Source organism: Anopheles stephensi, chromosome X (assembly GCF_013141755.1).
Source record: "Anopheles stephensi strain Indian chromosome X, UCI_ANSTEP_V1.0, whole genome shotgun sequence".
Taxonomy (NCBI): Eukaryota; Metazoa; Arthropoda; class Insecta; order Diptera; family Culicidae; genus Anopheles; species Anopheles stephensi.
The window spans coordinates 10,272,867-10,287,352 of record NC_050201.1 but is presented as its reverse complement, the minus strand read 5'-3'; the positions used below and the strand labels follow the sequence as shown (position 1 = coordinate 10,287,352).

At 42.7% G+C, this 14,486-nt stretch overlaps 1 protein-coding gene across 6 annotated transcripts in view; it reads right to left on the bottom strand.

The window, feature by feature from the left end:
* LOC118506652 (irregular chiasm C-roughest protein-like) overlaps positions 1 to 13,977 on the bottom strand; it is a 77,662-nt gene extending 63,685 nt beyond the window's left edge. For 2 of the 6 annotated variants that reach the window (XM_036044087.1, XM_036044106.1), the window contains exons 1-2: positions 13,671 to 13,977; positions 9,817 to 11,072 (exon numbers count right to left, since the gene is read on the bottom strand). The gene's annotated coding sequence lies outside the window, so the exon portion shown is untranslated. The remainder of the gene's footprint in view (positions 1 to 9,816; positions 11,073 to 13,670) is intronic. The other 4 variants (XM_036044070.1, XM_036044078.1, XM_036044060.1 and 1 more) reach the window with 4 other exon arrangements.
* Positions 13,978 to 14,486: the final 509 nt, after the last annotated feature.

Here is a 14,486-nt window from a genome sequence, read left to right as displayed (position 1 = left end):
TTTTCCCTTCACCGAACTCCATTGAGTGGGGGAAAATTGAAAACGGTTTCGATACTGGCAAAGCTACAGGGTTTTCATGGCTTTAATGTGACAGTAGGGAAAAAATGATGTCATAACTTCTTACTTATCCTTACAACCTCCTAGACCATGACATCCATTCCTGGCTTACTAGACTTTTGATGCTGCATAGGGGGCTAGTCAGTAATTGTAACATCGAATAGAAAAAAAATCAAAATTTGATTGGTTCTGTAAGCTTAATACACATACAAAATCCAAACGAATCATTAGTCTATCGTTATCGTTGGCACACTGAACCTGATGATAAAACTCCATGGAAAACCCTGCAAAACAACTAATGTTCCCACAGAACAAAACGAAAGGGACCCCATTCAAAATGGCTTCTAACATCCGTTGTGCAGACGAAGAAGAGCGATAGCGGAGGGATTGGGTATGTTGTCCAGCCTACTTTCCCCCTTCCAACCACCTCCCCAGCAAAACACGCCCTTCCTCTTGGTGCGTCAGCGCTCTTATTAATCGCGCATCGTGTTCGGCTCAGCCACCTTAGCCGAATGATATGTTCAGTATGCAAAATTAAATTATCTCAACCGAGTTGGTAGTTGAGGGGTGGCAGGAGCGCGGTGGGAGTCTTGGGAAAACCGATCGGAAAAGTAGCTGCTCGGGCGGGAAAATTTTGTAAGTTACACAAACTTTTTGTTGTCTCCACAGTAACATCGTCCTAGCGGATGATGTCTTTATTTTCCGAACACCACCCACCCTCTTCCACCACATCATGGCCGCCATCGCCAACGAAAAAAGAAAAATGAAGGAAAAAAAAACCCGCGAGCGACTTTTTCCAGCCCCGAAAATCTTGGCCCCCACTCCACCACCATTTTGAAGTTCGATTTTCGTTCGTTCGGGATAAATATCAACACCACTTTTCCACCCAACTCCCCATACCTTCCGCCACCCCTGTTCTGCCACTGAAATGAAGAGGATGGTAATGATGGGAAAGAGATTCAATTATCTAAAACACGGGAAGCTCATCTTCTTCGGGAGGGGGAAAATCGCGTGGAGTGTTGCTGTTGCTGCTTCGCGGTTTCCATCAGCCGGTTTCCATTAGCCAGCTCGAGTGGCTCGAGCTGGCTTTATGCCGCATAAAACATCCTTTCCTTTCCCGCATCCATATCATTTTTCTTTCACACACCACCACACTTACTGCGTGGCGGGAAAACGGCGCAGGAAGGCAGATGCGACACGGCAAAGAAAGGAAAACGTACGAAGTTTAGTGAATGGTGAGTGTTTATCGATGAAGTAAGTAATCCCTGCCCTATTTCGCTGGCTTTCTGATCGTACACCGCCACAGTCAAAAAGCTTTCGTCCACCTTCCTTTGTCCCTGCCATCACAATTTTAAGGGATGAAAAATCGGAAAGTGTTTTATTTGTGTCTTGCTCTTGTGTCGCTTTTTTCTTTACTCTCTTACGTTTTGAGCCATGAAGGAAAATATGATACAAAAAGTGAGACGGGTAAAAAGAAGCAGGAAGAAGGATGAATATTGTTGAACAAGAAAAAATCCAACACACCCTAGAAGCTATTTTCCCTGGAAGGGTGTGAACGAAATGCAACGCCATCTAAGCTTCGTCATCTCCATAACCGATGTACTGCGTCGCCTTCATCGTTTTGTGTGGAGGTGAAAAATAGTCAATCACTCAATAGAAGGGAATAACGGGTGACTACGGGCAGCATAAAGAGCGATGCAGCTGCTGACGCAATCCTCCTTATCCTCACCGTCGGCCACCAACATGAAAAGTGATTTGTTTCCCAGCACACTTCCCGAGCATGCACCGGGCGAAAAATGGAAGAAAAATTAAACCTTTCAATACTCGGAGGGGTTCATGCATTTCCGTAGCAGTTTTTGTTGTTGTCGTTGCTGCTACCATACTCCAGCCTCCACACACGAGCGATGCATTTTAATAATCGACAGCAACTGCTCGGCTTCGGAAAACTGTCTGCCCGGAGGGGGAAGCGCGTGTAAGCGTGTATAAGTACCGATAAGTTGGATGGTAATAAATTAATCTTCATAAGCGTAAGTGACGGTGGAGTGCTGCCGAGTGAAGTCGTTGGGGGGGATGAGGTTTTTTTTTATTAAGGAAGAACGCCCACTAATCGCACACACCCTCATCATCTTGGTTAGAGCCATTTTTGTGTCACTGGTGTAAGCGACGCTTCGCTCCCTTGGGCCTTGATTCGCATCCGAATGAAGGGGTTTTCGGGAGAATCTAGACCCATGTAATGCGATATATGGGAAGCAGTCTAATAATAAAAGCAAAAGGTTATTAATTTAGACGTTCCTGACAGCTATGCGTCTAACCAATTGTTTCCCGGAAATCCTGGCGTTGTATTGTTTAAAGGCTTTTGTGTGCTTTACGGTATTTATTTTTGTTCATTTTGGTTCATTTTTTAGTGAAATAATGCTAAGTTTTAAAAGATGCTTTCAACATTATTTGTTTTTATTCCTGATCAATTTGGTTCTAGGGAGGATGAACAGAGCTATGAATGAACTTGATTCATTCAGAATGAACAACCTCCTCTTTATGTTTCTTTTTATTTAGTAACAAAAGGTCATGATGGTATAATCTATTAATTTTTAGAAATATTTTAATGATACTCGATCGATCATTGAGTGCAAAAATATTTGTTACTCTGCATCACTTATGCTGATGCCGTAAATAAGCACATAGAGCAATAGACCAATGATTGGGTTCGTTTGTCTTTAAATTTGTTTATCGTAGATTAATTACTTATTATTATTGGTTCATTTCATTCTTATTCATGCAAGGATCATTAAAATATATTTTCGTTCATTTCTAGTTCATTTCAACACTCAGACTTGCTTGATGAGTTCATTGTGAAATTCATTAACATTTTTATTACTTCACCGTTGTTCATTACACTGTGATGGTGTGAAAAGTGTTGAGTTCGAACAAAAAAATAGTATTTTTTGCATAGTAAAGCTCAACGTTCATGCATTGAAAGATTTGTTTTGTTCTTTGATCAAATTTAGAGATTCGTGCGTTCATTTGTACTTGCATTTACCGGATAGAATATTTTTTTTAAATATTCGTTGCATCGAAAATTATTTAAGATAGTTAAAACTAATGGTAAAAAATCATTTAACAACTAGCTTGACTGGTTTCTCCTCAGCAACAGTTCATCAAACCACTCATCAACATTTTATTATTTTTCTATTATTCAGTTTCGATTATTTCATTCAGCTGAGCTTGCATTTTTAATAATGAAATATGTGAAATTAAACAATAATTGGTTGGTTTCATTTAGAGTGAACTCTAAATTAACAGTAGTTGCTATTCGTGATATCACCCAATATTCTTGATTGAAAAAATCATTAATAAGAAAACAGTTAAAGACCTAATAAATGTGTATACTTCATCCTTATTTATTTTCTTTTTAAGCTTTAAGTGTTCATTTCGTTATGAAAATCTATTACTGTGCCACCATTTTGCAAGAACCGATCATTGCCTATTTTCATTCCTTTGGCTCAAAGACATGTTCTTAACAGTGCCATTCACATTTCTTTGCATCATTTTCAATTCTATTACAAGCGCGTTAAGTTTTATAAGGCCACACCGTGCTCCACTTGTTTCTGTTACACAAATGTCACCGAAGAAAATGAAAAAAAAAAAAATCTCGGGCTGCCTAGACTTTACGAGTGGCTGCACTTGTTCGGAGCGTCGCGCATCATTTTGGGACATTAAATTAAAAATATCACATTCCCTATTGCATCCCTCTCCGATGTGCAACGCGATAATCTTCTACACCGAGCGCCCATCTAACTCTTTCTTTAGGGCAAATTTTCCATCGGGACGTGTTTTTTTTTTCTTTTTTTTTATCCGCCTGCCGACTATAATCCTAAAGATCGTCCACCGGGGCACGTTCGTGTGTGTGGCGCACCCGCGTTGCATAATGATGGGGCGAACGTTCGGTCGAAGAGATTAAGAAGATGACGAAGTTGAAATGCCATCTTCGTATGGCATTTTCACGTGCTCGTCTAAAAGGTGGACGATTGAAGTGTTTGCCCGTGGGGGCGGGAGGTTGATGGAAAGAAAAACATTGGCCGGGGAAATTTACTACCAAACCAGCTTGAACAAAAGGGCAATTTTGGGGTTGTGGAAAAAAGAAGTGCATTAGGCTTCTGCTCCCCTTTATTGCGTGCCAAAACCCTTTTATGCACTGATGAAGTTTCCAAACGGAACATAAATAAGACCCGGCTGGGGCCTTTTTGGTAGTCAAACCATTTAAAACCAGATTTGAGACAAATGGGGACCAACTAGCGTGTATGTGTGTGTGCGTGCGTGATTTTCTTACCACATGATTTTCCCTTGTTCCAATTTTACACACCGAAAAAATTATGATTTTCGCCATAAACAACACCGGAGCCGCTAATATGCGTCCCAATTTTTAAACTCATCTTCATCGTTCAGGGCGCTTGTTGGCTTTGTTTCTCTTTCTCGCCACGGGAAAAAGAGGAAAATTATGCCCACTTTTCCAATTTCAAACCTGGTAAATGAGCGCCCGAAAAGTGAGCGTTGGGAATTGGGAAAACGAAAATGAGGACGATCGTTCCCACAGCTTCGCGGGGTAATAAAGCTAAATGCAGCTCGTCGAAGCTTAGTTCCTGAGTTGGAGTTAATCTGGCTGTGGTTGGATTTTCGGAAACGAAACCGAAACTGAAAATACGTCGAAGTGTGTTAGCAATTAACGGAAATATGAAAATGGTTAGCATTTGTTTGGTTGCTTTGGGTTGGATGATGCGTTCGTTCGTTCGCACGTGCTTTTCCGTAGATAGACAGTGATGGTCTAGCGTGTACGTATATTTAACAAGACCAAGGAAGGTGGTCTTGATCGTGATGTTCTACATTGCAAACTGTAGCCGATAGAATTGAAAGATAACCGGGCAGGGAAAATGATAAGCCAGACGTTCGCCTTGAAATGACTGTGAGCTCAGCAAACCCGGATTCTTTGAAGGAAAGTCCAATAGAGTCCGCGCATCAGAAATTCCGCCACCTAGTTAAAAAGAATTCTTGCGAAATGAGGCTGAGCTTACAAAAGAGCTGAAGTCACCTTCAGAAACTAACGATTGTTCCAGCATGAGAGTGAATCCATGCAAGTGAATTTCAGGACAAAATAGATTCTGAATGTCTCAAAGGCTTTACTATTTTGAGTGCTCAATATACAGTGGCTTCAACTAGTTTGGTAGATTTCTGTGGTTGTGCTGGTATACACAGACACCTCTACCATGCTCTGATGGCGACCTAAATGGTCGTTCATGTCTACCAAAATGCTTGCGAAGACTACCCGGGATAACTCTAGTTTAGATAACCTTTACATTTCCGGAAGTATTTTTAAGGTTTTTGGAGCAATTAGAAAGCGTCTCTGGCAGGGATATAAGGACCTCAATGACCAAAGGAGTTCTATTGGATAACTTGATGCGAAGTGAAAGAGACGAATATCTTAGATTTGAAGCATTGTTCAGGACATCACTTCCAACGATATATTCACGAGCTGACGCCATACTGCCCATCGAGATTTTCTAGGTTCGGAAGTTCTCCTGCCATTTCTGACTTCCTGGACGCATAGCTGGATAGTACGACGGGAAGACTTGGTCCGGACGGAAATCGGTGTCCGATGGCCTGTTGGAACAAATACTTCTGTGTTCCAAGAAGACAGTCCTTAAGTGTACGTTTTAGAGTCCAGGATTATAATTTACTCCTACCAAGCAGTCACATGCACTTTCTCACTTCTAAGGCGCAGAGCGTTCTTCCTTCATTTTTCGATCCAAATTCCTTTCTTGACCTCCTGGAGCGAGATGTCTTGCTTTCTTGCATCATGCTGGCTCTTTCTCTCTTTCTCTCGTTGTCAGTCGTCTTGACAGTTTGGCCAAGGGTCCTAATATGTTCAAGATCATTACTAAATATCTAAATATCTTAGGTGCTTATTCCTGTTAAACCTTGACTTCGACCTTGATGTCCATCCTTGTACTATAGCGAAAGGTGCTAATACCTGGTTCATATTATCTTTAAACAAATTAATATTAATTAACACACTCAACAATTAATTGAAACTTCATTTCGAAATCTCATCTCACTGTGAACCCAAAAAGGCACAGAAATAGTTTCGTACTATTGTTTGAAATAAAAGGCAACCACGCAACTAAATAAATTCATCATCAAACTATTATGGGGAGAGCGGGGGAGCTCCCTAGCCCGTCAAGTCATATGCCTACTGTGAGCCGAGCGTGAGAAATGCTATCCGGGAGGTTTTTTTTGCTTCCTCTTACTTGATGAAATCGTTACGGATTTTTACACCCATTCGCTTGATCATCGTCGTCGCTGCCGTCCGCGTTTTTCCCGGACACTCTCGACCACTCGACAAATCGGTCGCAGTCAATAAAGAAGAAACGAATGGCCGAACCGTGACGAAACGCATCAGTAACGGATCTGCTTTTATGCTCGGCTGTTTTTTTTACCAAACTCTTCTGCTTCGTTGCGTTGGGTGGTTTAAAGCGGGGGGTTGCATTGGGCTGAGGGCGGTTGTAAAACAGTAATCGAAATATTACTGACACCCACCCCGTTCCTTCTCCTGCTACAGCCCTTGGCGGTCCTTCCTCCCCTATGCCCTTAATAGCATTCCGAGCTGCTGGTTTGGTTGAATTTCTTAGTAGCTCGTTTTCTAATCGTTAACGTCTTCGCCCGACCCGCGCTTCAACCCCACTAATGGAGGGCATGCTGGTGCGTTCTGGCTCGGCTAATCGTCCCCAGCTATGGCGGTGCATTAGGGGAAACGGTTTGCGGGTTTGCTGGTTTGCAATCGGCCAATCGGCCAAGTAAAGCGTCCAGTGTTAATTGTTAACCAACATCGCGATCGCGAGTGGCAGGCCGAGAGGGCTCGCTAATCGAATTATTCGAATCTTTTGTGTGAGCTGTTGTGAAATTTTCATTTCGAATGAAGCGCGATTCTGTTTTTTGTCAGCGACTTTAGCCCACAAGGTCGTATTGTAACTGAGGGTAGCGTTGACTTCCTACCAGTTTGATGACCCAAATTGATGGCGTTTTGCCAGGTGTGCCCGGTACTGTATGGTTGCTGACTCACCGCTTCCGTATTGTGTTGATAAAAGCAACAACAAAAAAAGAGCAATAAAACAGTGTTGGCCACAAGGCACGAACCCGACGGATACACCCTTGCAAAATTAAGCTGCCTCGCGGAAAAGGACACGATTTTACTTTTGGAGGCAGCTTTTTAGATGAAAAATTTAAGTCATTTCGTGAACACTTAAGAGTGTGTTTAATTTAAGAACTAAATTTTCACCTTTATTTTTTGTTTTATTCTCTAAATTTTCTATTTTTCTCTTTAAAATCTCCTAGTTTTTCTAAAAGTAACTTTTGTTACTATCTTCTTAAGCGAAGTTCTCCTTTTTCATACATTTTTAATTCACTTATTAATGCCGCAAATGTAATTTTCATGATTCCAAAAAGTTTTGTGGATTTGTTTTTACTAAAGTAAAAGCAAAATCCTAATACTCTCTTTGTTTTGGAATGTTCTTGACTGTGCTTAAATCCCTACTTTTACATCGTTATCGACCATTAACCACCCACTCGCATGCTCAGGTTACTGATATCTCCGCGCACGCAATTCACTCCTCCGAATTTCCTTCCCTCTCTCGAGCTTCACTCTTTGTTCCTGCCTAAAATTTTTGAACTACCAAGTACGGTCCATTGGATTTTTTTCGCTTTCATTTTTTTGTGATAAGAAAAGTCAATGTCAAGTTCCGTTTGCTCATTTGCTTGTTTACGCACACACATACGCACTCGGTGCTGGCACACATTTTCCTACTATTCCACCAGTGGCGTGCCTCATCGCTGATCGGCTTCATTTTCTGCTCTTTGTTTTTCTTGCTTTAAAGGTGGATATGTGATAGCTGGTTAGATTCTTTTTGTAATATTTTTACTTCCCTCTTTTTATCATTAAATCGATCGCCATTAAATGGAAGTTTAAACAGGGATTGGGATTTTCCCCCATTTCTTGCCATTTTCTATACCACGTCTCTTTTCTCATGTTCCGATACAGTTGCTGGTACTGGTTTCTACTTAAAAGAAATGCGAATGTTTCAAAGAACCTTCTCATTTTCAATTTCGGTGAAAAAAAAAACGCAACACCCATCAGAACGTGCCATCTTTGAAGGGCCTGTGCGGTTGGTTGGGTTGGCGTTTCATTAATATCGTTTTCTCACACGTTTTCCATCGTACGCTCCTGTTACTTCATTGATCCGGTTTTTTTTTCTCCCCCATGCATGACCCACAGCAATAGCGGGATATGAAAAATCAAACGATGACATACGCAATCGGCGCACAAAATTGTGCTTCATTTTCCGACCGAGTCCTGTCGGTCGGGAGAAGGGAAAACCAACCCGTCCCAGTGAAAGGTTGGTGGGAATGGTGAGGCAGGTGCGGGATGTATGTGTATTTCTCGTTATACCGCCTCGTAGCCGTAGCCATTCCCGGGTGAGGGCACACCAAATTTAACTCACCAGGTGCTTAGAGTCGTGGTGCTTCTAGTGGGGAAAAGTATTTGAGTTTCACGATTCCGCATGATATGCCACACGGCGTAGAACACACCTGGTCGGGTAGTGCAAACACACACACACAAAAGCTTCGAAAAAATGACGATAGGAAGTGTACAGTAGCGCCTGAAATTATGCAAAGCAGATCATCTTTTTGACAGTTCGTTTGTGGAGTAGTAGAATAAGGCTGTTTTTCCCTCCTTACTGTGAAATCAACTTACTAAGGTTATGAAAAAGAATTAAACCATGATGAGTTCATTCAAGAACTCATTTCAAAAGAAAATGAGCTGAGACTTATCGAATATCTTGAGTGTATTAGAAAATTGTTAAAAAAGATACTTATTTTAAGAGACTTTAAAATTCAGCTTAAAAAAATCGAGATTTCAAAACTCGCTTGTATGATGAACCTTTCCAGATTTCGCATGAACATAATCTTGAAGTTCATTTTGATGGTCGGACCCTTTGCCTGGGTAATGAATCGTTCGTAAACACACTTTACCAGTACAATTTCCATAACCTCACACGCATCCTCTTTTTACCTACTCCTCTTACCCTCCTCCTCCTTCTCTTTTTCCTCCCTTCCTAATCTGATTCTGCGGTGACCTGAATCTTAATCTGACACCTGTTTTTGTTCCTTCGTTCAATGTCTCAACCCGCACCGACACATTCGGAGCGCAGAAAAAGAAAGATGGATGCTCCCCGGAGGATAGCAGGAAACGTGATGCCCGAACCGCTCGCTACCAGCGCTAAAACAAAACAACAACAAAAAAAATGTTGGGAAAATCCTTAAGGATACGCGAGCGTGCGCTCGCTCCTGTCGGTAAAGGGTCACCTTCGTTCGCGCTGTCTAAACCGCGCTCGCTATTGTGTTACGGGAAGTGGGGGAATCGGGGAAGCGTGCTTGGGGCGGGAAAAAGGGCGACCGAATCCCAGAAAAATCAACCCTCCTCTAGCTTCTCTCCCATCCTCCGCTTCACCACCGACAGTTCGGGACAGTTCGATGTAAGTCAATAAATCGATCCAATTTCCACCTGCACAAACCGTCGGTGCGCCATTACGATTGCATTCCATCACGCCCACCCATCAACCCCCCCCCCCTTTTCCCTCTCTTTTCCACCCACCCACCTGTATTGCATATCAGTCTCCCCCCTCGTGTACCTGAATGAACAAATGAACTCACCTTGAATTGTTTCCTAGCAGGAGCTGTATATTTGCTGCTGCTGCGTGGCACTCGCGTTGACTCGTCGCGTGCGTTCCCAAAGACACCACCCAGATAGGGGGAGAGAGGAGGCGTGCGCGAGGTGGGTGTGGAAAGAAAAACACACTTTTATACACACACCCACACACCCACAAACGAAACACACAGCACTAGCGCACGGTTCGCCTTTTGACGCGACGACGCGCGTGTTGATTCGATTTTCTTCCAAACACTGCTCCGACTGCTGTGACTTATTTTCCACTTTTCTTCCCGTTTTCTTTTTTCCCCGCGCTCGTTTCTTTTTTTTCCCCCGTGAGCTTCCAGCTAAGAATGGGCAAATCCAATTATGCTATTATCTGACCAGCTTGCTCCATATCGAACGGCAACGTGTATGTGATTCCGTTCGCATTTTCTTCCTTTGTAGAAAACAAAATGTAAACACTCACTCAATCACACAGACACACACAGACAATTGGGCTGGTGGAAATGATAGAGCTTCGCACATTCAGGGAGGGGGACAAAAACAACTTTAGCACAGCACTATAGAACACTCGCACGCACGGAAAAACTTTCGAAATGTCACAGCGAAAACAAAAAAAAGGCTCTGGTTAATTTTCTTGTGATACGCTTGCCTTAAGAAGCTCTTGTTAAGGGTATGAACATGTCGGTTGATTGTTGCTCACGACTGCTTCCCGTCCTTGTTGCGTGTCACTGTACAGTTGTGGTTGATAGTAAGCCGAACGCGCACCAACACTGGCAGCGATCGTAACCAATCGAGCAACGGGATGAAAAAGGATACAGACACTCACTTGGCACTCACTTGGCTGGCGATAGGAACTCACGCACGATCGCGATACTGTTTACTTTTCTTGTTTCGTTTTATTCGTTTGCGTGTATTTTCATACGGTTTTTTAACGCTTTCACTCAATTTTCCTTTTTTTCTTTTTCAAAAACTCGCTGGTTTTTCACTGTTTTTTCGTACTTCTTTTCACTTTTTCACTTTTGGTTCACTTTCACACCTTGCACTAAAATATTTTTCCTGCACCACAAAGAACACGACAGTAGCGATTAGCAAAGCTTTAGACGCTTTGCAGCTTAAAATAAACTCACTGTTTTTCACTCTCTTGTTTTGTACACTCGTGTGCCAAAAATTCGCAAAATCAAAACACCATTCGAATGTCAACGAAACGCTTGCTTGCTTTCTTTTTCTGTTCTGTCTTCTATTTATTTTTCCAACACTGTGAAAAATGGACGAAAGCAACAAAAATAATACACCGACATTCAATAGAAAACACTTTTGATTGAGTATATAAAGCCACACACACACACACACACACATGCAGACAGTTTTCCCACATCGAGGATTGCGGGTGCTTAGTTTTAGGTGACGATGCGCCACAAACGCGGTAACATTTTGCACGACCGGAAAAGCCGGCTTCACTAGCTTCTCTTCTCCCACACTCCCCCAACTCCCCGATTCCTCCCTCTCTCACTCACCCTATTTTGAGTGGGTGGTGTGAATGTTTTACGCACGTTTCCAACAACAAAACTGTGTGTGTGTGGGAAAGAGTGTTCTATTTTGCGCGGGAATGTTTTTCATCCCATCTCATCGCGCGAGTTTTCACGGAATTTTTTTTTCCCGGTGGCGGTGTCGGTTTGTAGTTGAGAAATATTTTATTTTGCGTAGGTTCGAGACAACACACTACGTACGTGAGGTTTTCTTAATGCTTCCACCATCGACCATTTGTTTTCTCTCTCTCTCTCTCTTTCTCTCTCTCTCTCTCTCTCTCTCTCTCTGTGGTCTAAAGTCAGCAATTTGTCACTACGGTTTCTAAAGCCGTTGCGGCTTAGATTAGAAGCGCATTGCTGCTTCTACTTCCATTTCTTCCACTCCCCATTTCTATGGCCCTTTTCATCCCTTCTGTCAACTGCACTCGATTTCCGATTTTTTTTTTGTCTCCAGTTTTTCACGGGCTCATAATCAGTGTGCATCGGTACCAATTTCAAGCTCCAGCTTTTTATTATACTTTTTTGTTTGTTTGTTTGGTTAAGAAAAATTTGTTTGAGGTTCGGAACACTTTCATCCACTTTGTCTGCTGGGTGGGTTTGAGTTGGGTTTGGAAGCATTACTTCGCTCGCTACGATACGTTGCACGCGTTTCATTCATTCTTAGCCTCTGTTTGTCATACTTTCGTTGCCACGGTTGAGAAGCGATCGGGCACAGTGGAAAGTATTTCGAGAAGAAGCATAAAATATAGAAAAAAATACGAAAAGGCGTAGTAAGTAGTAAAGAAGACACAGGAAAGATGCAAAACAGGAAATAGGAGCAGTTCATCAATAAAAAGAGACAAAAATAGTCATCTCACAAGTAGAAAAAAGTTATATTGTAAAGAGAGCAAAAAAGAGTGAATATCAGAGATGGTAAAAGAGTTGCAAAGTGCTCCGAAAATTGTCCAAAAATTGCAAAAGACTCCAACAATAGAAAAAAAAATCGGAAAAATTGGCTAAAGAAAATGGATGTGCCAGGAGCCCGCTGTACATATATATTTCTCGGCCTGAATCAGTTCAAACCTTCAACGGACGTTTAGGGACAATGGTGCTCTGGCAAAGGAAGCAGCAAGGATACTAGCAAACAAATCGCTACAGCATTGACACACACACACACATGCACACAAACACACATCCACACACTAGCGATTTATTCGATTGTTTACGTTTGGAGTTATATTTTTCGGCGGTTTTTGCATACGGTTGGTTTGCTCTTTTTGTTTTCGCCAAAGCGCTTTAAGCCTAAGAGGGAGTAAGTTTTCGGTAAGGTTTTTGGTTCCTTTTTTTTGTTTGGTTTTCCATTTTTGGTTCTCTTGTTTTGTTTCGTCTACCATGGAAGGTAACACAAACTGACGTTTCCAACAAGTTTTTTTTTCCCGAAACCTTTGCCGGTTCTCCGTACCACAAGCCAAAATCTGTTGCGTTTGTTGTCGTTGGTTGAATTTTTTCCCTTTGCTCGCTAAGATGCTAATGCGTTTTCTGGGTAACGAGAAGCAAATAGCACATCAAACCACACTGTTTTCTCTGCTTTACCCGCTGGAGAAATATTTCTTTAGCTTTGCCGAGAAATAAAACACACATATCCATTTGGCATACACGGACACGCGAGCTACCGAACCACAACCACAGCGACACGCTTACGATGGGACGGGTTGACGGAGTCGGCTGTTGATAGTAGCGGTCTGAATTGTGGAAGAACGAGTCGTTTGATAGAAGCGAAAGGTGTCCAGCGTCCACCGTACGAACTTTAGCAGGGCAATCGGCATTCAGTTTTCACACACTGTCACATTAAAGCTTAATGTTTGAATTTCTAAACTCCAAGAACCACAGAAACGCCTGGGTTTGGGCCGAATACCTTCTCGTGAGTTTCACTAAGGCTAAGGCATATTTTCCGATTCACTTCGTATTTCGCTTCGTTTTCCGGGCACAGTTGCACGTGAGATTTCGAACCACCCACAACAGAACACAGAACGTGGGCAAGAATATTTGAGGGTGAGTTTCCAAGGGTTTTGGGCGCGTTAGCACGCGGCACTGGCATGACACGCGTTTCCGGAGCAACCATTCGCATTTTGAGCTGTTTTCCTTCGGTTTCACGTTGCTTTTAAATACACCGTCAAACACATTTTCCACACGCACACACACCTAGTCACTCTTGCCTTGTGGGTCGCGGCAGGCCCATTGGGAAGAAAAACTGCACTGCAGCAAAGCCTCTTACGAAGTGTAGAATAATTGCACTGGTGAGTAAGTGAAAACTCCCAAACTAACCACAAACAACATAAATAACACACCTTTAAGAGAAAAAATTTCCAATCACTTTTTCACTACCGTAAAAATTGCCGTACGCGCTCATACGGTGGACACGCGAATATACACAGGATTCGAAACGCTCTGGATGCGGTAAAACCCCCACGCGGTTCGGCAGCGTACGCCACGACTGTTTCGTGCTGACTGAGATGCGTACCGGGCGACCCACTGCGACAAACCGTCGAAACCGTTCGGCGTCCGTTCGGTGCGGCAGCAAGCGTGTACACTGGTGATGCGCTGCGGCGGTTCGCTTCGACGGGGCTGCTAGACGGACGGTTCGTGCGGACAAAACTGTTCGCTCGTTGTTGCGTATACCTGCGGCGACGCGTGAGCCAGCAGCGGCCCGAAACCCGAACCGGAGCACGAACGGCGAACGGGAAACCCGAACCGGGGCCGATACGCGCCAGGGCTGTGTGTGAGGACTGTGGGTGAGCTGCGATCGGTTCGATGCGTGCCGTGGACAAATTTCGAACGGAATGTGCTTTAGCTGCTGGTAAGGTTGCGGAAAAATTGATCAAAAAATGGTTTGTTTTGTTTTATAGAAATATTTACATGAAATAAAAATTTAGTTTTTGTGAGAAGCCAGTATTTATATTAAATGTTCTTGTAAAGGGCTCTTAAGACATATTTCTCATAGGTTTTTGTGACATCGCAGCATTTTCAAGGCTTTAATAAATCTGTAACTAAGTGAACCAATCGCATGTACTAAATTACTTGATGAAAACCAAGTTATATTCTAAGTTGATTTAAGTCGACCTGTTAGCAGAGCTGTAAATTAATATTTTATTTTCAAATTATTT